The 25,816-nt window shown below is 41.2% G+C and overlaps 1 protein-coding gene and 1 non-coding gene across 13 annotated transcripts in view; one reads left to right on the forward strand and one right to left on the reverse strand.

Moving 5' to 3' along the window:
* ANKRD6 (ankyrin repeat domain 6) overlaps positions 1-25,816 on the reverse strand; it is a 182,689-nt gene that overhangs the window by 127,452 nt on the left and 29,421 nt on the right. The gene's annotated exons all lie outside the window — the stretch shown is intronic.
* LOC147366014 (U6 spliceosomal RNA) lies at positions 20,985-21,088 on the forward strand. The gene has a single exon (XR_015133532.1). It is a non-coding gene; the product is annotated as a U6 spliceosomal RNA (small nuclear RNA).

Raw genomic sequence — 25,816 nt, forward strand, 5'->3', positions numbered from 1 at the left:
GGCCACAGCTCTCACTTCCAGGTCCGGGAGCAAACACTATGGATCCCATCTCTGTATACACCAACTTACAACAGTTTTGTCATGGTAAATGTAAAAGTGAATGCAATAACGTGAGTGATTTTCATATTAACACAGAACAAAGGGACCAATCTAATGTTTTACAAGTTATATGGCTAATTTCATGTACGTCTCCTATCATGTTGCTGAAGGTTAATTTTTTTTTTCCTTCCAGTATGTCTAGAAGTTAAATTTGGCTGGAGGGGAAAACAGCTCGAGGACTACACTTACGCATTTCATATTACTTTCTCCCACACATAAACAATTCTTGATCAATGGAGAAGTCAGAGCACAGGAAATACCAAATGGAGGTGAACTGCCTTGTTTTTTATTTGATTATGGCATGCTTTATGGAAGTCATTTTGTGGCTAATTCATTTCCTTAATTATACTTGCCCTAGAGCAATATTACATGAGTTTATATTCCCCAATATTGGAAGGGGAAGGTCCCAGAACACACAGGATATGAGAAGGAAGCCAAGCTGAATGTTTTTTTAAATTTAGCTGAAAAAAGCTGGTAGGTGTGAATTCTGAGAAAGGATGAAAATTCAGCAATACATATCCAAAGCCTCTAACTGTGGTTTGCTCTCTGACCCAGAAATCCCACTTTCAGAAACTGACCCAAAAGTAGTACCTCTAGAGGTCAGAAAGGATTTAATTGCAAGAGTATCAGGAAAGGGGTCAGTAGAGATGGTTCAGTCATGGAATGAGGAGATGATGCCTTATAGTAAGTGTTTACTTTATGCAAGGGTCTATTCTAAGCACTCAACATCTGTCTCCTCATTTAATTCTCAAAGCAGACCAGTCGAGCGGGTATGATTGTTCTCCCCATTTTACAGAAGACTAGGGGGAGACACACAGCAGTTAAATAACTTGCCCAGCTGATAAGAGGCAAGGTTGAGGTATGCACCCAGAGTCTGACTCTAGGGTCTCTGCCCTGTCCTCTCAATGGATCATTAGAAGTCATGTAAAATGATGTAATATAACTGCGATAGAAGCATAGAAATATCTCATTTTCATGAGATAGTGTGACATGAACAAGGAAAGTTACAAAATATCACATACTGTAACCCTAACTTTGTAAAACTGTAAAGACAAGCAGGATATATATCAAAGTTAACTACTGGTATTTTTATATACTTGAATTTTTTTAACAACACATCACTTAAAAAACACGTTCCAGGTAATCTTACAAGTTAGTTCGTAAGATGGCATATATATACAACATCACAGCCAACTTCTGGTGAGGATTAGTCACTCACCCTTCTATTGCTTTCTACACAAAGATAAGCCTGAGAGCTTTCTTGTGGGACTTTGATTTAATAGCACTTGACTGTCAAATAAAAATTTAATCACACTAAACTATCTAAGAATTCATACTCCCTAGGAATCTTTACTCCAGCCCGAATCCTGTTCTGCGTCATTAGGGCCTCCAGCCTGGCCTGTGACAACAGGCGGGTGGACCTGCGCGCCCGCAGGTCCCCACGTGTCCCCACGATAACCCCCTTCCCAACAGAGGGGATAGTGCCCAGAAGCAGGGCAGTGGGCTGAAACAGCCGCCCAGGCCCTGGAGGCCAGGCCTGTGGTCACAATGAACAGTCTTCTTCCCTTTGAGGACAGGAGGGCATGAAAGACAATCCAAAGCCAACCACAGCACCCAGGCCAGATCTGTACCTGCATTTGAACAGTCTTGGTAGAGCTAAGAGCAGGGAACGCCCCAGCAACGAAGCTCTGAATCCAAGCTGCCATGTTTTGAGCATCCTGACCCAGCACAACTGGATCTGTCCTCACTCCCAACAACACAGCATTTGACACCAAATGTGAGATACAGGGGCTTCCCTGGTGGCTCAGCGGTAAAGAATCCGCCTGCAATACAGGAGACATGGGAGACACAGGTTCGATCCCTGGATTGGGAAGACCCCTTGGTGAAGGGAATGGCAACCCATTCCAGTATTCTTGCCTGGAGAATACCACGGACAGAGGAGCCTGGAGAGCTACAGTCCATGGGGTTGCAAAGAGTCGGACACAACTGAAGTGACTTAGCATGCACGTACACACACATGGAATACAGACGCTAAGTGTAATAATAGGGCATCATTCTAGATGCTTTCGATGCTCTGCCTGTGAACTTGAGAGAAACAGACATGAAAGAACCTCAGAGACGACCGCTGGGTTCAGTGTCCGTCAACATGGACGCCACTGGCATCTGGAGTGGACCAATTCTTCCCTGGACCAGGTGGCATTTCAGGATTTTAGTATCCGGGGTCCTCAATCATTACTGCCTCCATACACTGCGACAACTTGAAATGTTCCCCCTCAACATTCCCGAGGGCCCCTGTAAGGACGTGCCAACCTTGGTCCAGAACCACTGACCTGGTCCATCCCTGAGGCAGGGAAGTCCGTCATTTGCCCAGGCCACCTGAGTAGCTAGACGTCTCATAACAGTTTTGTGTTCTTTCCATTGTACCTAATTCTGCTCCTTAGAGCATGAGATCCTTCAAAATTAAGAACAAACTTCACACTTCACTGATAGGATTTATGGCTTCTGGATCTAAGCCTGACTGCCTGAGCTGTTTTTTCAGTCTCATTATGGGTATTCTGGTATGGGAGCATAATTCTATCATCATAATTACTCTGATAGGACCAAGAAGTGTCTGAACTAACAACCAATATTCAAGGCTATGGGATGCACTGTACGCAGAACTCATATTGCCAAGAATATCTGTACCAGAGAAAGAGAGAGAGGTCTGGAAACATTTGCATTTTGTTAACAAAATGTTTTTCTTAAAGCACCATCTCTTCAATCAGTCAGGGAACTGAGTTCTACATGGGATAGCTTTTACCAAATAATACCTTTTAGTTGGAGATTTTTTTTGGAGGGGGCCCCAGGGCACTCAGGGTCTTAGTTCCCTGACGAAGGATGGATGGAACCCGTGCTCCCTGCAGTGGAAGCCCAGAGTCCTAACCAAGGCACCTCTAGGGAATTCCCTTGAGATTTTTTTAAAAATCAAGATACTCTAACTCAAACTAGCACTCATTCTGAATATGACATCTCAACTTATATTTTAAATAATTTCTTGCTAGTTCTTAAAGGACTTGTAACAAAATCAGTCCAAAGCATGACAATGTTAACTGAAAAAATGGACAACATAAGAGCTCTGAGTGCAGTTGTATTTGGAGACTTTCTGAGGAGGATAGCCCAGGAGACAGTCTCTCAGGCAGCTGTGAGGAACTGCTCTGAAGAGGCGTAGGGGCGGGTCACAGCATATACGATGAGACAGAGGGGGGTCACACAATCCAGCACACATCTCCATAGAAGGTCGCTATTACGTCACAAGCAGCACTTGTCTCCGTTAACAATTTTAGTGCTTTTCCAGGTATGAGAAGATGCACCAAGTTGGGTTCATAACATTTTCTCCTGAAAATATCTAACTATATGAAGTCCTGTGCTGCTAGCTTTCCCCAGAGCACAGAGTGCCTCACTCCTGATCTCTGTCCTGAACTCCTTTCAGGGGGTGTTAAAGGTCAGCGCCTGTTGTGGCTGATGACTTAATCCCCATAGAGCTAGTTTGGGCATATATAACTTTTATAATTCACATGTTAAATTTAGGACACTATAGCTACATAAATTCTTCCACTTTAGTTTTAGAGAGAGAGGGGGGAAAAAGCACAAACTTCAGCACCTCCATTCTTTAGTAGAGGTTATTCATAAATTTAGTGTATAACTTTTCTTTCACTTCTCTAACTTGTAAAGCACATAATGACATTCCTTGTATGAATCACACAATTTACCATTACTCTAAGAACAAGAAGGGAGGTTGAGCTGGAAAGGACTTAAAGACAAGAGAGAGAAAGAAGAGGGCTGTGTCCGAGGGACTATAGAAACATGATGCCAGAAACAATGCTACAGAAATCTCAGGTAAAATTCAAAAAGTACTTTGAAACTAGCATCTACCATCAGATTTTGTATATGCACATGCATGTGGGCAAATGTGATTTTTTTTCTTAAACCAAATCCAATTAATCATCACTTAGTAGTATTCTTTTTTATTTCAAAAACCTTCATTGAGCCTCTGTCGACCGACATCCAAAGAGACCACTCTCACTGCATGTACCTGGGGAAATTTCCAGTCCACAGTCACCGTCCCACACAGAAGTTTTACAGCAGAGCTGATTTGGGACTTACCTCTGCAGCCAGGATGCCGGGTGCCTCACAGGGCACAGCCTGCAGCCATCCAGGGCTGGGCTTTGTGTGGTTGGAAGGATGGCTCGAGAGTCTGGAATGATCGCCTCGGGCCCCTCGGACCATTTACATGTCAATAGTCAAACCAAAGCTCCCCCGACCCGGCCCCTCGGCACTCAGGCCGTGGGTTTGGTCCTTCTCTCTCTCCACGGAGCCTGGAAGCTGCTGGCTGCCAGCAGGCATCTGGCAAACTCGTCATGAAGGATTTGTCACCCTCTTCAGAGTCCTGAGCCTAGGTAAATACATCACAGGCTTTTCAAATTACCCGCGGACACCACGCTGGGAGAGATGAATGCTTTAGATAAGACCGACAGAATCAGAATTCCAAAAGAAGTCTGTCTGGCTTAGGGAAAAAAAAAATGAGCTGAAAGGAAAAAAAAAAAGTTCAGAGAAATAGAAGTTTCCATCTTTCACTCAGACTCAAAAAGCAACTGCTCTGGGGTTTTAGTTTACTTATAAGTCAATATGAGACAATGGAGTGATATGGAGAAACAAGAAACTGAACAAACTTAACAGTGTCAGGATTTGTTATAAAAACACAGCCCTAAGGACGAGGAGGTGGTGGGGAAGACTAGCAGGTCCACGTAGTATAGGACAGAGGAGAGTGGGTAACCAGGAGGGCAGAAATCCTAGGAATCCTGTCCTGCGAGGAAGATGTGATTTAGACAGGGTGGGGGCAGGGAGCGGCCATCACGGGGCAGGAAGCACACACAGAGCAGATTTGTTCCGGGGGCTCCAGCCAGCAGAACAAAGGGTGGACGGCTGGACGGAGCCAGCATCTGCATATGCTGAGGAGAGCTGTCTAACAGTGAAAAACACTGCCTCTGCCCCGCCACCCCACCAAGAGTCAGACCCAAGGCTGCTGTCCTGCAAGACTCCTAGACCTACCCCATGCCCCCTCTCCCCAAGAGAGGTGATGGCAGAAACTCCTTCCAGGCCAGCTGCCTTCAGGGACTTCCTTACTTAGCCTCTGATGTGAAAAGATCACCCTGACTACCTATGGGTTCTCAGGATCTTTCGAGCTGGAAACAGGATGACTATGAAAACAATATATATGGATTTAAAAAGTGGCATAATTTGTGTAATGTATCGACTGATTTATCTTGAGACGAAGCCACTCTTGTGATGCTCAAAAACAGTCTAAGCCTTAGTCATTTCTGAAATTACAAAAGTGCAGATCCGTGACCCATTTATCATGGTCTGTAAATGGCAAGGTTGGCTCCCTGGATCCATTCCCTTACCTTCCTTCTCCTTCTTCTTCCCATTTCTCAAAAAGTTGCTGATATAATCTGGGTCACTTACAGCACTTAAATTTACAAAGTGTTTTACGGTCAGTTGAATCTTATGAATATTTCATAGGGCAGGATCTCTCTGCTAATTTAGGACTGAGAAGCAAAGGAAAGGAGGGAGTTCTAGGGAACGCCTTCAGAAAGTGTCCGCAGGGACTGAGGGGACCTTCTTAAGGGGGACTGTTTCCCCCTTAAAAATCTCCTCCCCAGGAAAGCTTCTCTCTCCATCTACATTGGGAAAGAATAAGAGAACTGCTGTGACCCACACTGCCCCCAGCACTGTTCTGGGTACCAAGCAGATTCAGAAGAGACTTGAAGCCTCCTCACCCAGTAGACACCTAACCACCACCACCACAACCATCGGGCTTCCCAGGTGACACAGTGGTAAAGAACATACCTGCCAATGCAGGAGACACGAGAGATGTGGGCTGGATCCCTGGATAGGGAAGAACCCCTGGAGTAGGAAATGGCAACCCGCTCCAGTGCTCTTGCCTGGAAAATTCCGTGGACAGAGGAGCCTGGCGGGCTACAGTCCATGGGCTTACCAAGAGTCAGACGTGGCTGAGCACGCACACACCACCACCACCAATACACTGGCACATCACCTAAGAACACTATTATAAAACAGCTCTCAACATTCTCCCTTTTCTAAAGTCAGCAGAGAAAATGCACAAGGTATGCATGGATAAAATTTTGGTAATTACTGATAAATTACCCTCCAAATAGATTTACTCTCCCTCCCCTGCCCTACGGGTGTGCCATTTTCCTACCTGACCACCAACATGGACGCGATCAATCCGTATTTTTATGTTTTGCTTTGTCATTGAGAACAGGATGGGGGGAATCTTGTTTTTGTTCACTCTGTATTTCATTTATTGTTACTTAGGTTAAGCATCATTATATTTTTTTTAAATGCTAGGAAAAAAATTCGGAGAAACATCCTAAATTGCAGACCATGGTTGTTCATCTTCATGGGATAGGAATATAAGAGATTTATACTTTCCACATATGTGCTTCTGTAGTGTTTAAACTATGCATGACTTTGTTTTTTTTTCCCCTGACTTCAAGAGCAAAGTTTTTTAAGTAACTAGTGGGACATTTTTTAAAATTATATCAATGATTATTCAGCATCAATTAATTATGCAGGGCAATCTTTGGGGCAGAGAACACAAAACTAATTAAGGTGAGTCCTCGCTCCTTGATATTCACTATCTAGTTGAGTGAATAAAATATACTCACACTCACTTTTTTTTAAAGAGCAAATTTTACCTTCAATGCTCTCTTTTTAAAAAAAAAGAAAAAACTTCTTTATTTATTTGGCTGCACCACGTTTTAGTTGTGTGTGACATTCAAACTCTTAGTTGGGGCATGTGGAATCTAGTTCCCTGACCAGGGATTGAACCAGGGCCCCTTGCATTAGAAGCAGGGAGTCTTAGCCACTGGACCACCAGGGAGGTCTCTCACCTCACTTTTAAAATGAAGCAACAATACAAAGCTTGTCAGCAAACTCTTCTCTCACTGAGAACCCCGTCACTCCTCTATGGTTCCTTCACGCCCACATAGGTCTAGCATGTCACCACGATGGTGAGGTTTTTGTTTACTCTATGACAGTAGATACTCTGCCAACATTTAGGGTCTAAGAGAATGCAGAGGACAAGAGTCTTTTTGAAAAAAGCTCGGAATAGAACAGAAATAGCCCACTTGGAAGGCTGATCTTTTGGGACAATTAGATTTCAGATAAGCACTGACCTAAGAGAGGATAAGCAGAGGCCAATGCACACATCTGCTGGTGAGAAACCAGCACAGAAATTCTGTGGGCAGGTTTGTGATGGTGCAATGCCCTTTAAGCAGGTTTTTCTCAGGGGGAGGAAAGAATCTGAGGAGGAGGGGGTCTTCCATCCCAAATAACACAAATCTCACTTTGCTTCCTAGGAAAGGTTCAGTCTTCAAAAGAGGTAAGTACTGAATTGTTTTAACACACTCTGGCCTATATAGTCCATGGAATTTTCCAGGCCAGAATACTGGAACAGGTAGCCTTTCCCTTTTCCAGGGGATCTTCCCAACCCAGGGATCGAACCCAGGTTTCCGCATTGCAGGCAGATTCTTTACCAACTGAGCTATGAGGGAAGCCCCCAAAGGGTATAAAAGATTATAATAAATTAAAATGGATATGCTCATAAATTTTTACTTGATTACTAATGGGAATGTAAATCAGTATTTCTGAAAAATAATTTGACTTTTTTGATACTGTAATTCTATTTCTAGGATTCTATCACTAAGGAAATACTTCTAATTGTGGGGAAAGCTTTCTGCAGAAAGATGTTCCTGACAGCATTATTTATAATAGCAAAACTGGAAACAGCATCAGGGAGAGTCTTATCCAACAAAAGAGGATGATTCAATAAACATGGAAACGTCCACTTACTAGAATATTATACTGCCCTGAAAATGACGTTTCAAGTTTCACATTGGGATGTTATGCAATTCAATAATGCATTGCTGTGAATCTATCCTAAAGAAATAATTGAAAAACACAGGAAAGTAAAAACACCCTAATGTTCAACAATAGAAACATTAAGTAAGCTCCCAGTGGTTCTTCCAAACTCAGCTCAAGTGGTACTTCTCCTGGGAAATCTGCCCTCACCCCTGGGCCAGCTCTGGGCTCCCATGATGCCCTGAGCCTGCCCACCACAGCATGACCCCAGGGTTCAATTCCTGTGTGCCAGTCTAAACACCTCAAAGTCAGGGAGCTTGACTTTGTTGGTTTAGTACTCCCAACCCAGCACAGTAAACCAGCATCCAAATGTCTATATTATGTAAGATTACATATGTAATCAGGGCATTTGCCTTTGAGGGCTGCCATAACCAAATACCACAAACCTGGTGACCTAAACAAGTCACAATTTATTGTCTCCTGATTCTGGAGGTCACAAGTCTGAAATAAAAGTGTCAGCAGAGTTGACGCCTTTTGAGAGCTGTGAGGGAAGGATCCACTCCAGGTCTCTCTTCTTGTCCTGTGAATGGATAACATCTCCATCTCAGTCTGTCTCCAAATTTCCTCTTTTCATAAAGATACCAGTCGGGCTGGACTAGGACCCACACCAATGACTTCCTCAATAGAGACCTTATCTACAAATAAAGTGACAACCTGAGATAAAGGGAGTTAGGACTTTCACAGTGCATTTTAGGGGGACACAATTCAACCCATAACAATCAGCAAATATGTAGATTTATGAGAGTTCAGAACAATTTTTAAATGCCTGTTTTATAATGTTTAATTTTAAAAGGGGTATATTCATGTATAGAGTAAGAGTTCTTAACTTGGGTTTTATTTTAGAGTCCATGATCATCCCCACATTAACCACTAATGGTAGAAGTTCTCAAATTTTCTTTAAAGAAATAAAATGTGACGGTAATAAACCAAAATATTAATGGTATATGCCTCAGGGTGATATTATGGATGCCTGGAATTGTTTCTCAATTTTCTGTAGTAGTTTCAAATTACTGTTATAGTCAGGGAAAAAAAGCACCTTCCACTTTTTTTAAAACAGAAAAATGGTATTTTTAAAGATTTAAGGACTTCCCTGGCAGTCCAGTGGTTAAGAATCTGCGCTTCCACTGCAGAGGGCATGGGGCCGATTCCTGGTCAGGGAACTAAGATTCCAGATACTACATGGTACAGCCAAAAAAACCTGAGTTTAGAAATATGTAAAAATGAACATGTTTTATACAAATAGTATATTCTCAAACTGCAAAATAAAATATTAGGGAAGAAAAGAGTAAAAATATATAATGCTCACAGTGTTCATTAACAGAAGTTATAGAAAGAGTTTTGGGTATTTCTTCCTAATTTTTGTGTGTTTTCCAAATTTTTAAATAATGAATTATATTACTCTCATAATCAGAACAAGTCAATACATCTAAATTAAGAACATGCAGTTTAAGTATTCGGTTGTATATTAAATATTCAATATTAAGAGCTGAATTAGCACATTATGGTACAATGACAAAATTTAGCTTTTAAATGACCATTATGAACATACAGAAACAGGAAACAGCTTATGAGACAGTTCTGTGGGAAAAAAAATTGTAACAGTAAATTATACAAATTATAACCAGTAAAATACATCCATATGCCGACAGTAATTTGCAAAAATGAGTATCTATTGAAAGTAGGATTATGTGTTATTTTTAAAAATTCGATATAGTTATATATTTTCATTTTAAAGTATTTATGAAAATGTATTCTAAGTATTCTTAGAAAATGTTCTTTTCTAAGAATATCTGTAAATCTTTTTACACTGTCTGAAATAGCTTCCAGCCATTCCAAGAATCAACTTCTTGACTAGAAGATGACTGGTAAACTTCAGTCTAGTCTGGCTCCCAACAAACAACCCACAGTATTTGTTACAACTCAGTGCTTGGTTTCACCTTCACTTGTTGGTGGAAGTGCACATGGATACACCCTTTCCAAAGGACAATTTGGCAGTATTTGTTAAACCCATTAACGTTTCACTCCCTTTGTGAATTTCCACATATCTGGGAAACAACTCTACATATGTACAAAGTAAAGGTTAATAAGAATGAACAACTGGTCTACCTAGGGTGGCCCTTTCTCACAGGAGGCTATAGGAAGTACAGTTTCAGTCAGAAAGCAGTTGAGAGACTTACAATAACTACTAAATGGAAAGCTCATGCAGCTTTGATTCACTGCCTGGTTTACTATTTCCTTTGATGTCTTTATTTCTGGCAACCAACCAGAAACAAGGGTGTTGATTCAACTCTACATGTTCCAATCATATGCATGCCAGTACAGATGCTAAGATACAGATTTAGTTGAAACATGCACGTTTTAGATTGTTTTCTTCTTAGCTCCCAGCTTCACAAACAGAATTTAAAGTACAGCAACTCTTATTTGAAAACAGTCATAGAATGGGAGCCATATATGCTCTCATTTTTTCTTATTTTTGCTTAAACAGGAAATGTCCAGATCTTAGGTTTGGGCTCCTAGAGTTTGTCTCCTAAATAAGTGTGTTTCCATCCCTCTGTTCATATTTACATCATGAGTCTTGAGATTGTTGCCTTCTGACAATTTATAAGTAAGACAAATTTCTCATTTTACATTGACTCCCTCAGTGGTAGGGAGTACAAATACTCTGATCAGATCAAGAAATATTTGATCTGATATTTGTATAAAGTACAAATATTCTGATCAGATCAAGAATGTAAGTTAAATTATATCTCTTCAGTGTAGGCTATAAAGGATGCAGAGTAAAAATACAAATAATTTCAAGCCAAAATGAAATTAATGAATTAGGCTTGTTTCTAGACTATATTCAATTAACAATGTAGTGGGCAATTTTCAGATTAAAAGAGAAGAGAAAAAATTTTACAAGTTATTGATACTTATAGTTTGTCAATGAAAGCATCTTTATGAACACTGATCATATCTATTTGTGGATCACTGCACATTCTGAACATTTTTTTCTCGACCTCAAGCTAATGACAGCTTTAGAGGTGAGAAGCAAAAGATAAAAGGAAGCTGGGTGAGTTGTATAGTATTTCATGGGGCCATCTGGGGAAGTCTGGCAGATAAGCATTACCTCCTGTATCCCCTTCATACACAGCATTACCCGTTGTCAATTTTTTTGGTTTTTTTTTTGGCCGCACTGCTGTGACTTGTGCGATCTTAGTTCCCCAACCAAGGATTAAACCCGGGTCCACAGCAGTGAAAGCCCAAGTCTTAACCACTGGACCTCCGGGGAATTCCCTATAAGATGTCAGTTTTTAAGCCTCAAGTCCCACCATTAACTGGATTGACAGTTGCTTAGAAAACAAATTTTTTAAAAAACCATTCGCACTAGTAATGTGAGATGTTACTTTACAAAATAATGTTACTTCTCTTAAAATCAACACTATGCATCAGGGACACAGACATTCTCTGGTGAGACTTACGATTAGGCAACCCTAGAAGGATAAGAATAAAGACAAGATTTTACAAGAAAAGAAAAACCAAGAAATGACACCTTTGAAGAAAAACAAGTTTTAGTCAATTCTCTAGACCTACAGCAGTGATTACATAAAAACAAAAAACAAAGGCAAGGAAGCAAAAACTTACAGTGTGCCTGAATTCAAAACGTGAGATGCCTGATCAGGAATATAAAAATCAACAATGTCTGATTTAAAGAATCTCTATTAACCACAAAGGAAGTAGAAGCAAGGCATGACGATAGGCCAGTGACCATGGGGGCAGGTGAGAGGTCAGGAAGCAGGCAGTGACCTCTCTGCCTCTGGGGCTTTTCCTGGCCAGGTGTGAGCCCAGGTACCTGGGAACCTGAATCCTCCTCACAGAGCCATTACACAGACATTACACGTTGTCCTGAGCAATCAGCAGTCGTGGGAGCAGGAGAGTGAATGACTTTGGTTGTTTCGGGAGATGGGGTGTTGGGGGGCAGTGTGCTAGCAGCAAGAAACAGTGTGATTTGTCCTGCCTTGTAGAGGAAGCCAGTCATAGCCCAGATGCTGAGAGATGGGGAGATTTGGTGAGATGCTGAGATGGTGGCAGCAAGATCGTCCCCTTCTAACCTGGAGCCAGGCGTGTCAGCACCTGTCACCCTGAGGTTTTCCGCCTGAATCCCCAGGTGCTGTATTCACACTCCTGGCACAGGCTATCCAGAGAGGGACTGACAGGAAAGCACCCAACGAATTTTTGGCAGGTCCACCGTGAAGCAGGACTATTGCCAGAGACAAGCGAAGATCCAAGAAGCACAGCAACCTCCAATAACTAGCTGTTCCTGCTCCTCCAAGGGGCTCCTTCACCCAGCAGGCACGTACCGTAGATTCACTAACTCTGGGCCAATCAGTCACCTAGAGTTTGACCTTATGGGACTGGAACTTGAAGTGATAAGCATGTGCATATATAATACATACAGGCATTTATATTTATGTGTTTGGAGATGGAAGAGAGGGAGGAAGGATGGACTGCAAGCAGAAATGGTTACTTCTCGTTTAGGGAAAACACAGGAGGTGGAACTACACAACCTCTTACCTAATCCACTATCTGTAGGATCTTGTACAAATCTCTACACCGTTACTTAAAAGAAAGGTATTTCAAGAAGCTATTCCAATAGGCACTGTGTTCTGTGCAGTAGACTAAGATTACACTAGTTTTATCATGAGAAAGCTCCTATAAAATCTAACTGATAAAGAATTAAGATTTATTCTACCTGTCCTATTTTGAACTGTACCAAATAGTAAATGAGTAATCAAAATAGTGAACTGAATAGTAAATGAGATAAAGTTTCTCTTTACAGTTCAGCTAATAAAGAAGAAATAATGCAATCCATATATGTGTTTAGCAGTACCCAATGAATTTAACAGCCACTGAAAACAAAGAGGTCACTACCTATTAGAAGGTATAAAAATAGGGAATTATCTGGCAATCTGTTAGTTAGGGCACCATGCTTCCACTGCAGGGGGCATGGGTTCAATTCCTGTTTGGGGAACTAAGATCCCACATGCCAGTGCAGTGCAGCCAAAGAAAAAGAGGAAAGAAATTACAAAAATGAAAGCAAAATTATAGATTTTACAATATCTATTATATCAGTTCAGTTCAGTCATTCAGTCATGTCCTACTCTTTGAGACCCCACAAACCGCAGCACGCCAGGCCTCCCTGTCCAACACCAATTCCCGGAGCCTACCCAAACTCATGTCCATTGTAAGTATAAAAAATAAATGATAATTAAAAAAAGAAAACCATAAAAATACCAGAAGAAACTATGGATTAATATTTTTACAATTTTAGGAGTACAAAGGCCTTTTCATATTAATCATAAAAGCCCCTCAATTTTTTTTTAATTAATTTATTGAAAGATAATTGCTTTACAGAATCTGGCTGTTTTCTGTCAAACCTCAACATGAATCAGCCATAGGTATACATATATCCCCTCCCTTTTGAAACTTCTTCCTATCTCCCTCCCAACCCCAACCCTCTAGGTTGATACAGAGCCCCTATTTGAGTTTCCTGACCCATACAGCAATTTCCTGTTGGCTACCTATTTTACATATGGTAATGTAAGTTTTCCATGTTACTCTTTCCATACATCTCACCCTCTCCTTCCCTCTCCCCATGTCAATAAGTCTATTCTCTATGTCTGTTTCTCCACTGTTGCCCTCTAAATAAATTCTTCAGTACCATTTTTCTAGATTCCGTATATATGTGTTAAAATATGGTATTTCTCTTTCTCTTTCTGACTCACTTCACTCTGTATAATAGGATCTAGATTCATCCACCTGTTCTTTTTATGGCCGAGTAAATGGTTTTTCCAGTGGTCATGTATGGATGTGAGAGTTGGACTCTGAAGAAAGCTGAGCGCCGAAGAATTGATGCCTATAAACTGTGGTGTTGGAGAAGACTCTTGAGAGTCCCTTGGACTGCAAGGAGATCCAACCAGTCCATCCTAAAGATCTGTCCTGGGTATTCACTGGAAGGACTGATGCTGGAGCTGAAACTCCAGTACTTTGGCCACCTCATGCGAAGAGCTGAGTCATGGGAAAAACCCTGATGCTGGGAAGGATTGGGGTCAGGAGGAGAAGGGGATGACAGAGGATGAGATGGCTGGATGGCATCACCGACTCAATGGACATGAGTTTGGGTAAACTCCAGGAGTTGGTGATGGACAGGGAGGCCTGGCGTGCTGCGATTCATGGGGTTGCAAAGAGTCGGACACGACTGAGCAACTGAACTGAACTGAACTGAATATTCCATTGTGGATATATACCACAACTTCTTCATCCATTCATCTGTCGATGGAAATCTCTGTTGCTTCAATGTTCTAGCTATTGCAAATAGTGCTGTAATGAACAATGGGACACATGTGTCTCTTTCAATTTTGGATTCCTCAGGGTATATGCCTAGGAGTGGGATTGCTGGGCCATACAGTGGTTCTATTCCTAGTTTTTTAAGGACACTCCATACCGTCTTCCATAGCGGCTGTATCAATTTACATTCCCACCAACAGTGCAAGAGTGTTCCCTTTCTCCACACCCTCTCCAGCATTTATTGTTTGTAGACTTTTTGATGAGGGCCATTCTGACCAGTGTGAGGTGACATCTCATTGTAGCTTTGACTTGCATTTCTCTAATAATGAGCAATGTTGAGCATCTTTTCATGTGTCCGCTAGCCATCTGTATGTCTTCTTTGGAGAAATGTCCATCCAGGCCTTTTCCTCACTTTTTGATTGGGTTGTTTGTTTTTTCTGGTATTGAGCTGTATGAGCTGCTTACATATTTTGGAAATTAATCCTTTGTCAGTTGTTTCATTTGCTATTATTTTATCCCATTCTGAGGGTTGTCTTTTCACTTTGCTTATAGTTTCCTTTGCTGTGCAAAAGCTTTTAAGTTCAATCGGGTCCCACTTGTTTACTTTTGTTTTATTTCTGTTACTCTAGGAGGTGGGTCATAGAGGATCTTGCTTTGGTTTATGTCATCGAGCGTTCTCCCTGTGTTTTCCTCTAAGAGTTTTATAGTTTCTGGTCTTACATTTAGGTCTTTAATCCATTTTGAATTTATCTTTGTGTATGGTGTTAGGAAGTGTTCTGATTTCATTCTTTTACATGTAGCTGTCCAGTTTTCCCAGCACCATTTATTGAAGAGGCTGTCTTCGCCCCATTGTATATTCTTGCCTCCTTTGCAAAAAATAAGGTACCCATAGGTGCATGGGTTTATTTCTGGGCTTTCTATCTTGTTCCATTGGTCTATATTTCTGTTTTTATGCCAGTACTATACTGTCTTGATGACTGTAGCTTTGTAGTATAACCTGAAGTCAGGAAGCTTCATTCCTCCAACTCCATTCTTCTTTATTAAAACTGAAAAGCCAAAAATTTAAAACTGTGATAATATATACTAATGTTGTTTAGTCACTAAGTTGAATCAGACTCTTTGAGACCCCATGGACTGCAGCACACCAGGCTTCCCTGTCCTTCACTATCTCCTGGAGTTTGCTCAGAGTCATGTTTACTGAGTCAGTGGTGCTACCTAACCATCTCGTTCTCTTCTGCCTGCTTCTCCTCCTGCCCTCAATCTTTCTCAGCATCAAGGCCTTTTCCAATGACTAGGCTCTTCACCTCAGGTGTCCAAACTATTGAACTACCTTCAGCATCAGTCCTTCCAACAAATATTCAGAGTTGATTTCCTTTAGGATTGACTGGTTTGATGTCCTGGCTGTCCAGGGGACTCTCCAAGAGCCTTCTCCAGCACCACAGTTTAAAATGTGGTAGCATGCATAATTTTTGAAAAGTTCTTATCAATGAATAAAGACAAAACACTCAAATAGTAAAATGGACAGAGGATCTGATTAGGCAGTTCCACACACACACAAAATCAAAAGCTCCATTAAAGACTGGAATTATTTGGATTTAGGACCCTAAAAGAGTCCAGTATACAGCAGTCAGTCTAATTGAAAGAAAACACAAACACATGCAAACATTAACTTACAAAATAATATTCAATCTTACTCTTGAAAGAAATGCAAAAAAAAAAAGAGAGAGATTTTTAAAGCATAAAGTTGACAAAGATTAGGATGATTTGGCAATATTCATGTTGGTGAAGGCAGTGGAAAAGCCACTGACAACTTTACCTTTCTGATGGGCAATAAAATCATCTAGAATACACACACATTTGACCCACGAATTTCACATGCAGGAATTTATCCTAAAGAGATAATGGGGGGACTTCGCTGGTGGTCCAGTGGCTAAGACTCTGCAGTCCCAACTCAGGGGCCCAAATTCAACCTCTGGTCAGGGAACTAGATCCCACGTACTGCAACTAAAAGACCCTGCATGCCACGACTAAGGCCTGGTGCCGTCAAATAAATAAACAATATATTTTTTAAAGGGATACTGGGAGGAGAGGGGTGAGTTTAAGAATAGCTATATAAAGATATTAACTACTAGAATGGTTAATTTTCTGTCCCAGCTTAGTTGGGCCACTGGGTACCCAGCTATTTGGTTAAACATATTTCTGGGTGTCATAAGGATGTTTCTGAATATGACTGCCATTTGAATCAGTAGACTGGGTAAAGTAGATGGTCCTCCCTAATGTTTCATCCAATCCTTATGAGTTCTGATAGAATAAAAGGATGAGCAAGAGAAAACCTACTCTCTCTGCCTGAGGCCTGCCTGCCTGCCTGCTGGTTCTCAGGCTTTCCAGGAGATTTCTTGGGATTTCTCAGCCTCTATAATCACATGAGCCAATTCTTTATAAAAATGTTTCCACGTGTGTGTCCCCTGGTTCTGTTTCTCTGGAGTTGTTCAGTCACTCAGTCATGTCTGACTCTTTGCAACTCTTTGCGAAAACCGCAGCACGCCAGGTTTCCCTGTACTTCATCATCTCCCAGAGTTTGCTCAAATTCATGTCCATTGAGTTGATGATGTCATCCAACCATTTCATCTTCTGTTATCCCTCTCCTGCCTTCAATCTTTCTCAGCATCAGGGTCTTTTCCAATGAGTCGATTCTTCGCATCAGATGCCCAAAGTATTGTAGCTTCAGCTTCAACATCAATCCTTCCAGTGAATATTCAGGGTTGATTTCCCTTAGGATTGACTGGTTTTCTGGAGACCCCTAACCAATATAACTACAGTATTAGCAATACAAATGAGAAATGAGGAAAGAATGGGTATCCTCATCAAAAGGTGGTAAATAATTTTTTATCCAATGGACGACATGCGAACTGCTTATAGAAATGATGAGGATTAACATGAACTGACATGGAAAGATGTCCCCAAAATACTGAATTTTTTTAAGGAGCTCACTGGACAGTATGTCCACTGTGATTTCACTGATATAAAATTGTGTATCACACACAAGAGTGTGTGTGTTTATGTGTGAAATGGGACAGGATGTTTAGTAAAAAGCAATTTATCTCTGGGTGATGGCATTTTGGATGATTTTTACCCTCTTCAAATTCTGTATTATTTGTATTTTTCTCCAATAAACTTTATCAGAAAAATCAACAAAGCCAGTCTCTTCCATTAAAATAAAATCATGATGGCAAGAAGAGAAAGAGATGGCTGTACTGGGAGGGAATTTGGGTAAAAGGAGAATTTGCAGCAGTTGTTATTTTATAGCAGGAGAAATGAGAACGGTGACGGGGAAAGAACCAGAAGGGGATGAAAGACTGAGCGCCGCAGACCAAGCAGGTTGAGTGTGTCCAGGGGATGAGCTGGTTCCTACCCTCCGGCAAGGCAGATAAGAGCCTACAAACGCAAAAATAATTCCCGATGAGTGACACCGGAGCTGACTAAAGCAGAGGAACGCTGCCAACGGCAGGGATCTGGAAAGTAATGCAGGAGAAGATGGTGCCACTTCCAAGGTGGGTCAGATTTCTCAGCACAGAGACAGGTGGGAGGAAAAGCAATACCCGCTCAGGGACTGTCAGGCTTGTCAGATCAACAGGGTAGAATCTGGGGGTCAAGGAGCAGCAGGTAATAAGACTAGAAAATTAATGTGGCACTCACAGTAAAGAGGCTTGCAGAGGCTGAGAGTCGGGACCATAATGCTGGGGGTATTCTAGACAGCACAGTGACCCCACTCCTAACAATGTCCAGACATATAAATCCAGCCACTGCTGGTGGGATTTGCAGATTGAAGGAACTTGACCACAGAGGCAGGGAAAACCCAGTGAAAAAGTTAACGGGCCAGAGATGTGAGCTAATGTTGTGAATTAAAATGGTGGCAACAGAAGTAGAGAGCGACATGAAAAGCATGGCAGAAGGCGTCTACACACAGTATGACCCATGTAGCATTAAAAACCATGGGAAACCCAATCAAGACAAGGCTGACCTGATTCTATGAAGCTCTGCCGTTAACCATTTTGCATTTAGAATTTTACTCAAATATCACATTTAATAAACAGATGTTTCCTCTATTTCTGTAACTTACTTTTGTGCTGGATATAAGAAAGTGAGGCAGGAATAGGGCACAGTTCTCCTAAAGGAAATCTGAAACCTGAGAGATGGCCTTAGAGCTGAATTTACAATAATCACTACACGTGAGGGGAAAAATAAACTGACCCAGAACTGGGAGGTGTCGGGGGTATGTGTGTGGAGGAATTGAAGGGATGGAGGTGGGGAACGGTGAGACCAAGGGAGGAAGAATCAAGAAGAAACACGTCTGTAACACAAATTTTTATGCTATGCCTTGGAAATTTTCAGAAAGTACTACTAAAAATTCTAAATACAGCTTAAGTGACCAGAGAAACATTATAAAACCCCTTAGGTTGGCTATAAAAAGTCATCAGATCAGATCAGATCAGTCGCTCAGTTATGTCCGACTCTTTGCGACCCCATGAATCGCAACACGCCAGGCCTCCCTGTCCATCACCAACTCCTGGAGTTCACTCAGACTCACATCCATCGAGTCAGTGATGCCATCCAGCCATCTCATCCTCTATCGTCCCCTTCTCCTCTTGCCCCCAATCCCTCCCAGCATCAGAGTCTTTTCCAATGAGTCAACTCTTCGCATGAGGTGGCCAGAGTACTGGAGTTTCAGCTTTAGCATCATTCCTTCCAAAGAAATCCCAGGGCTGATCTCCTTCAGAATGGACTGGTTGGATCTCCTTGCAGTCCAAGGGACTCTCAAGAGTCTTCTCCAACACCACACTTCAAAAGCATCAATTCTTCGGTGCTCAGCCTTCTTCACAGTCCAACTCTCACATCCATACATGACCACAGGAAAAACCATAGCCTTGACTGGACGAACCTTTGTTGGCAAAGTAATGTCTCTGCTTTTGAATATGCTATCTAGGTTGGTCATAACTTTCCTTCCAAGGAGTAAGCGTCTTTTAATTTCATGGCTGCAGTCACCATCTTCAGTGATTTTGGAGCCCAAAAAAATAAAGTCTGACACTGTTTCCACTGTTTCCCCATCTATTTCCCATGAAGTGATGGGACCGGATGCCATAATCTTCGTTTTCTGAATGTTGAGCTTTAAGCCAACTTTTGCACTCTCCACTTTCACTTTCATCAAGAGGCTTTTGAGTTCCTCTTCACTTTCTGCCATAAGGGTGGTGTCATCTGCATATCTGAGGTTATTGATATTTCTCCCGGCAATCTTGATTCCAGCTTGTGTTTCTTCCAGGCCAGCGTTTCTCATGATGTACTCTGCATATAAGTTAAATAAACAGGGTGACAATATACAGCCTTGACGAACTCCTTTTCCTATTTGGAACCAGTCTGTTGTTCCATGTCCAGTTCTAACTGTTGCTTCCTGACCTGCATACAAATTTCTCAAGAGGCAGATCAGGTGGTCTGGTATTCCCATCTCTTTCAGAAAAAGTCATAGCCACTCAGAAAAAAATAAAATAAAAAATTTAATTCTAAGCAAGCTTCACATTCAACCATCAAAATAGAATATATTTATCACGCTTAAATAAATAACATCTCAATATTTATAAATAACATTGGTACAGACATGATTTTTGCTCTGCTGATTTAAACAGATTTTATACATTTCCTCATAGTCTATTCTCATTTTTAAATAAAAGATTATAGGTAATACAGAATATTTCATTAAACTTTGACTGAAAAAAAAAAAAATCCAGACAGGTAAGATAGGCACTCTCCTCACCATCAGTTAGGTAAAATGTGAATTTTTAGACTCCCTGATCAGAACTTCAAAAATCTCCCGAGAGTGAAAGGGTAAACTATTTAAAAAAATCATCTGTCAATCCTAAAGCCATACACACATGGCATGAGTCACCTAGGGGTTTTCAGAAGGCTTTTCTGCCATCAGCGATGTCTCCTCAGATGGCTGGTTGGGGCGGGGTGGGGGGCTGGTGGTGGTAAGGGGAGAGCTTAGGAAGTAAAGAATATGGAAGGAGACACACTGCCTTGGGAACTCTATCGGGGCAACAGGAATTTTTACAGCTATTTTAAACTCCAAAACATGTTTGAAGGTATGAGTAAAGTTTCAAACTGTACTCTAAGGGAATTTCCAGGTTTCGCAAAAATATATACTTCCCGCTCAAGCCTCAGAAAGCTCTACAGGGATGAGTCCTTCAATGAGCTTTCAGAAGTTATACCTACAGGAGGCCTGAGCAGCAATGATCTGCCCTACATAGAGAGAGCTCTTGCTTACCCATTCATCTTTGGCAACTGTTCCAATCTTTCTAAGAATCCACCTTTCAAGTTACTTGGTTATTTGTACACTAAGCATTACAACCTCAGCTCTAGAATCACAAAAATCTGTGGGCCTTCCATCTCAGCTTTTGATTTATCCACACATCAAGTTCTTTGATAAACACAGGGCATAAGCACTGTGGCTGACTCTAAGAGTTTAAAATACCAAGACAGCATCTGGTCATAGTTGGGGAATCCATTAAGGTATCACAAGTATAATGCTTGCTTCCACAGCACATATAACTAAAATTGGAATGAAACAGAGATTAGCATGACCCCCACGCAAGGATGATAAGCAAATTCTTAAGCAGTGCATATTTTGGGGGGGATTAGCAAATACAAGCTACTATAGATATAAAAGAGATAAACAACAAGGTCTTACTATATAACAAATGGAAGTATATTGAATATCCTGTAATAAATCATAATGGAAATAAATGTGAAAAAGAATATATATGTATGTGTATATGTGTGTGTGTGTATATATATATATCTGAATCATTGGGCTGTACACCAGAAACTAACACATAACATTGTAAATCAAGTACATACTTCAATTAAAAAAAAAAAAAAGATATCACAGATAAAGCACAAAACAGGATTCACAATACCTAATAAGAATGAATGAAGTAATTTCACTCACAAAGCAAACTCCAAATCAACTCACCAGCAAGTGTATTCAGAAGGGAAAAATAAAAAGACTTCCCAACTGTGTTTATAAATAATATACCTTGTATATGATAATATAAATATCAACCGATTATAGTTTTTCTCTTAGAGACCTCATGGATGAAGCTTAATTGACTAACCTTAGAGTATCAAATTGATTAATAAAGTTGTTGAAACTTTACCTCTTGGGAGAAAAATATTTTAATAAAGGCAATCAATAGCTTTTTAACATAAAGATCTCTTACAAATTGAAACTTTACAAGAAAGTGAATACTTTCCCCAAAAAAAGAATGGACAAGGAATACAAAGGCATTTCACATACACAGAGAAGAAAAATAAAACAAGAGCTAAAAACATATACAAATGTTCAGTTCTCTTCATAATCAAACAATGAAGATATAATTCTTACCTATAAAATTGAATCTAAAATAAAAAATTAAGAGGGAATTAATTCTGGTGGTCCAGTGGTTAGGACTTCAAGTTTCCATTGCCTGGAGCATGTATTTGATCCCTGGTCAAGGAACTAAGATCTCACATGCCACAGTGCAGCCAAAAAGCAAATTTAGAATAGTCCCTAATGACAAGGGGACAAGAAAACAAACTCTCACACATCCCTAGCGAACGTTTCTGGAGGGCAATCTGGCAATATGTGTCAAACCCTTAAAAGTAAAAACAAATGCCTTTTGAATCAGCAATTTCATTTCTCTTCAAGGAAAATAGTGAGATGAGGGAGTTCCCTGGTTAGCCTAACAGTTGGTATTCCAGGCTTTCACTGCCATGAGCCCAGATTCACTCTCTGGTCAGAGAACTGAGATCCTGAAAGCTGCACGGCACAGCCAAATTAAAAAAGAGTGAGATTAACGTACAAAAATATTTACCAAAGCATTTCATGTAAAAGTGACAATCTGGAAGCCACCTAAAGCTTCAGCGTAGTTCTCTTCTAGATATAATGATGTTAAAAAGTGTGGGCAAATGCTCATGATACATTATTTAGGGGAAAAGTTACAAATAACATTGAAAGTATGATCTTAATGTTGTCTACAAAAAAAATATGAGGGTATGTACCAACACAGTAATAGTGGCTACCTATAGGTGGAAGCATTGGAGACGTTTATCTCTTTTTCTGCTAATTTTTACACTACCTACTTTTCTTTTTTTGTCTGTGCAGCCTGGTTTGTTGGACCTTAGTTCCCCGATCACGGATTAAACCTGGGCCCTTGGCAGCGAAAGCGTGGAGTCCTGACCACTGGACCACCAGGGAAGTCCCACTATCTACTTTTCCAATGAATAGGTATTAGTGTTGCTGGCTAAGTAATTTACCCATAACAAAACAGTAAAGTAGATATTATTATTATCCTCAATTTACATATGAGGAAACTGAGGCACACAGAGGTTACATCACTTGTCTAAGGTCACACAGCTAGTACCTCATAAAACCAGGATTTGTCCTAAATTGCCCTAGCTCCAGACTAGGATCTCTTAACCACTTTGCAATGACACACCTTTAAAAAGTAATTTCAAGTAAAATGTCAGATAATCTATAATTACATGCACTACCAATTCTTAAGGAAAGAGGATATCTTTGTGGGCCAGAATTTTCAGAGCATATTGGGAGACAGGTGGTGAGGCTAGATGTTCTCTCCTGTCTCACCAGGTTGTCCCTTTTTCCTTCAGGTTTTCACTCAAGATTATCTGAAAAGTCATCTACAGTATTTACTCCTCTATCACCATTCTCCCTACCCTTAACACACACACACACACACACAAACACCTTGGCTTTTAGGAATAGGAAAGAAATTTTCAAGGAACTGTCATGGTCTGGGAAGGGAACAGAAAAGTGGTACCAAAGTTTGAGATTTTGAGAATGCTGTGTATGTGCGCACGCGTGTGTGTGTGTGTGTGTGTGTGTGTGTGTGTGTGTGTGTAGCCCACCAGGCTCTTCTGTCCCTGGGATTCTCCAGGCAAGAATACTGGAGTGGGTTGCCATTTCCTTCTCCAGGGGATCTTCTTCCCAACCCAGGGATCAAACATGCATCTCTTGCATCTCCTGCACTGGCAGGCAGATTCTTTTCCACTGAACCACTTGGGAGTCCCCCAGGTCTCCTGGGTCCCCCAAAAATAACTCCTAGAGGTCTTATAACAGAGTAGGACTTTGCAGTGGGGGCAGGGAGGCCTTCCCATATACAAAAGCCCTTCTGAATCCCCTGTCTCTCATTTACAGAAAAGCTGTAGTCTCCTAGGCCTCCCTGCGTCGCGAAAGAGCAGGATTAAGAAGTTAATAATTAAGATAAGAGAGTCACAGAATCTTCAGTTCCTCCCTGAAGGACATAGATAACAGTGTCTGAGGCACATTCCTCAGTTGCTTTGCAGATACTATAACTGCCACCAGAGGGAAAACACTAACCATGGGATGACCAGACTGTAGCCATGACATATGTTGCTCTGTCTTGAGCAGTACTGAGTCTGTGGCTTGCACAATTCCAAGAATAGGCCTCAAGGAAACAGGAACACATCAACCCTAGGGATGAAGATTAACTGTGCTTAAAATAATCACAGTGACGCTGATTCGACTACGCATGACCAGTTTAGAGATGATCGTCGTTGTTGACTACGCTGTTCTGCACGTATTTGGCACCCTCACTGTCAGTGAGCCCCCCAAAATTCTGCTTTAAAACCTTTTGACCCCTAACTGACAACTGGGAGGTGATTAGGGGCAATGCAAGTCCATCATCTCCCCAGGTGCTGGCTTCCTAAAGAAAGCCTCTTTTTTCACCACCTTTGTCTCTCCAACATTGACTCCAGAGTAACAAGCAAGCTGAACCAGAGTTTGGTCCTGGCTCTGGCTAGTAACAGTCTACCTAGATGTATTAACTCACAATCCAGCATAAAATAAAGTATTTTTCATTTCCCTCATAAACAAAAATGTATACTAATTTTCCCCTAAGGAAGTTACAAAGTCATTTAGATTGAAGCAATGTCAGTTCTCAGAAAGGTGTTGTTAAAATGCAAGACTCAGACGTCCCTGGTGGGCCAGTGGTAAGACACTATATTTCCACGGCAGAGGGCACAGGTTTGATCCCTCGTCAGGGAACTAAGATCCAAGGGCTGCATTCCACGGTCAAAACATAGGAAAAAAAATTTTTTTAATTAAAACACAAAAGACACATGACAAACTATGGTGCGTTACGTGTGAATAGGCAAGATTAGAGGACTATTTCCTGTGTATTATGTGACATTCCTGCTCTGGCCTCCAAACAAAAGCCTGACAGATGTAAGTGCTTATAGATAATATTCTGAGCCATTTAGGACACACTGAGATTTCTGTAAGAGTGCACGGATGATCAAGTTGCAAAGAACTAAAGAAAAGTTTTCTGTGGGTCAGAAGAAAAAATATCACTGATCAATATAAAGCAAGCTCCAGCCATCTGTTGTTCTAAATTAGACACTCGGTCAGGTTACAAAGAAGTGAAGTTCTGCCAATGAAAGTAGGAATTTGGACTACTAGATAAAATATCACCACTAGTGATGAAATTATCTTACTAAAGAACAATGACAGCTTTTCAACTTCAGGGATCAATAATGGTTCTCCTCAGTTACAGTTCATAAAGGAGTATTTTATTCTGCTATCCCAAAGCTTATTAAAGATGAGCCACTATTACTAGAGGACTATGATTTGACACCTAATATAAATTAGATTGACCCATATCTCCAGTACTCTTGCCTGGAAAATCCCATGGATGGAGAAGCCTGGTAGGCTGCAGTCCATGGGGTTGCTAAGCGACTTCATTTTCACTTTCCACTTTCATGCATTGGAGAAGGAAATGGCAACCCACTCCAGTGTTCTTGCCTGGAGAATCCCAGGGACGGGGGAGCCTGGTGGGCTGCCATCTATGGGGTTGCACAGAGCCGGACACGACTGAAGCGACTTAGCAGCAGCAGCATATCTCTAGTATGTAGATACATATTATCAAACATTTGTTTTGCAAAAGTGAACCTAAAAAAGATTGCCTTACCAAGGAATGAGACTAGTTAATATGAGCTCCTTCAATTATAAAGATTTATCCAAAAACAATTTGTATGAAACCCCAAAGACCTCAAATAACAAAGCAATCTTGAGCAAAAAGAACAAAGCTAGAGGCTTCCCTGGTGGTCCAGTGGTTAAAAATCTGCCTTGCAATGCAAGGGACACCAGTCTGATCCCCGGGAGCGGAAGATGTGACATGCCTCGGGGCAACTAAGCCCGGGCGCCAACACTACTGAGCCCTCCTGCCTAGAACCCGCGCTCTGCAACAAGAGAAACCCCTGCGCACTGCAACTGGAAAAAACCCATGGACAGCGATGAAGACCCAGCAAAGCCAAAAATAAATCATAAATGAAAGAA

Source organism: Bos grunniens, chromosome 9, assembly GCF_055505025.1.
Source record: "Bos grunniens cultivar Pamir isolate PY7600 chromosome 9, Bosgru_T2T1.0, whole genome shotgun sequence".
NCBI classification, from domain to species: domain Eukaryota; kingdom Metazoa; phylum Chordata; class Mammalia; order Artiodactyla; family Bovidae; genus Bos; species Bos grunniens.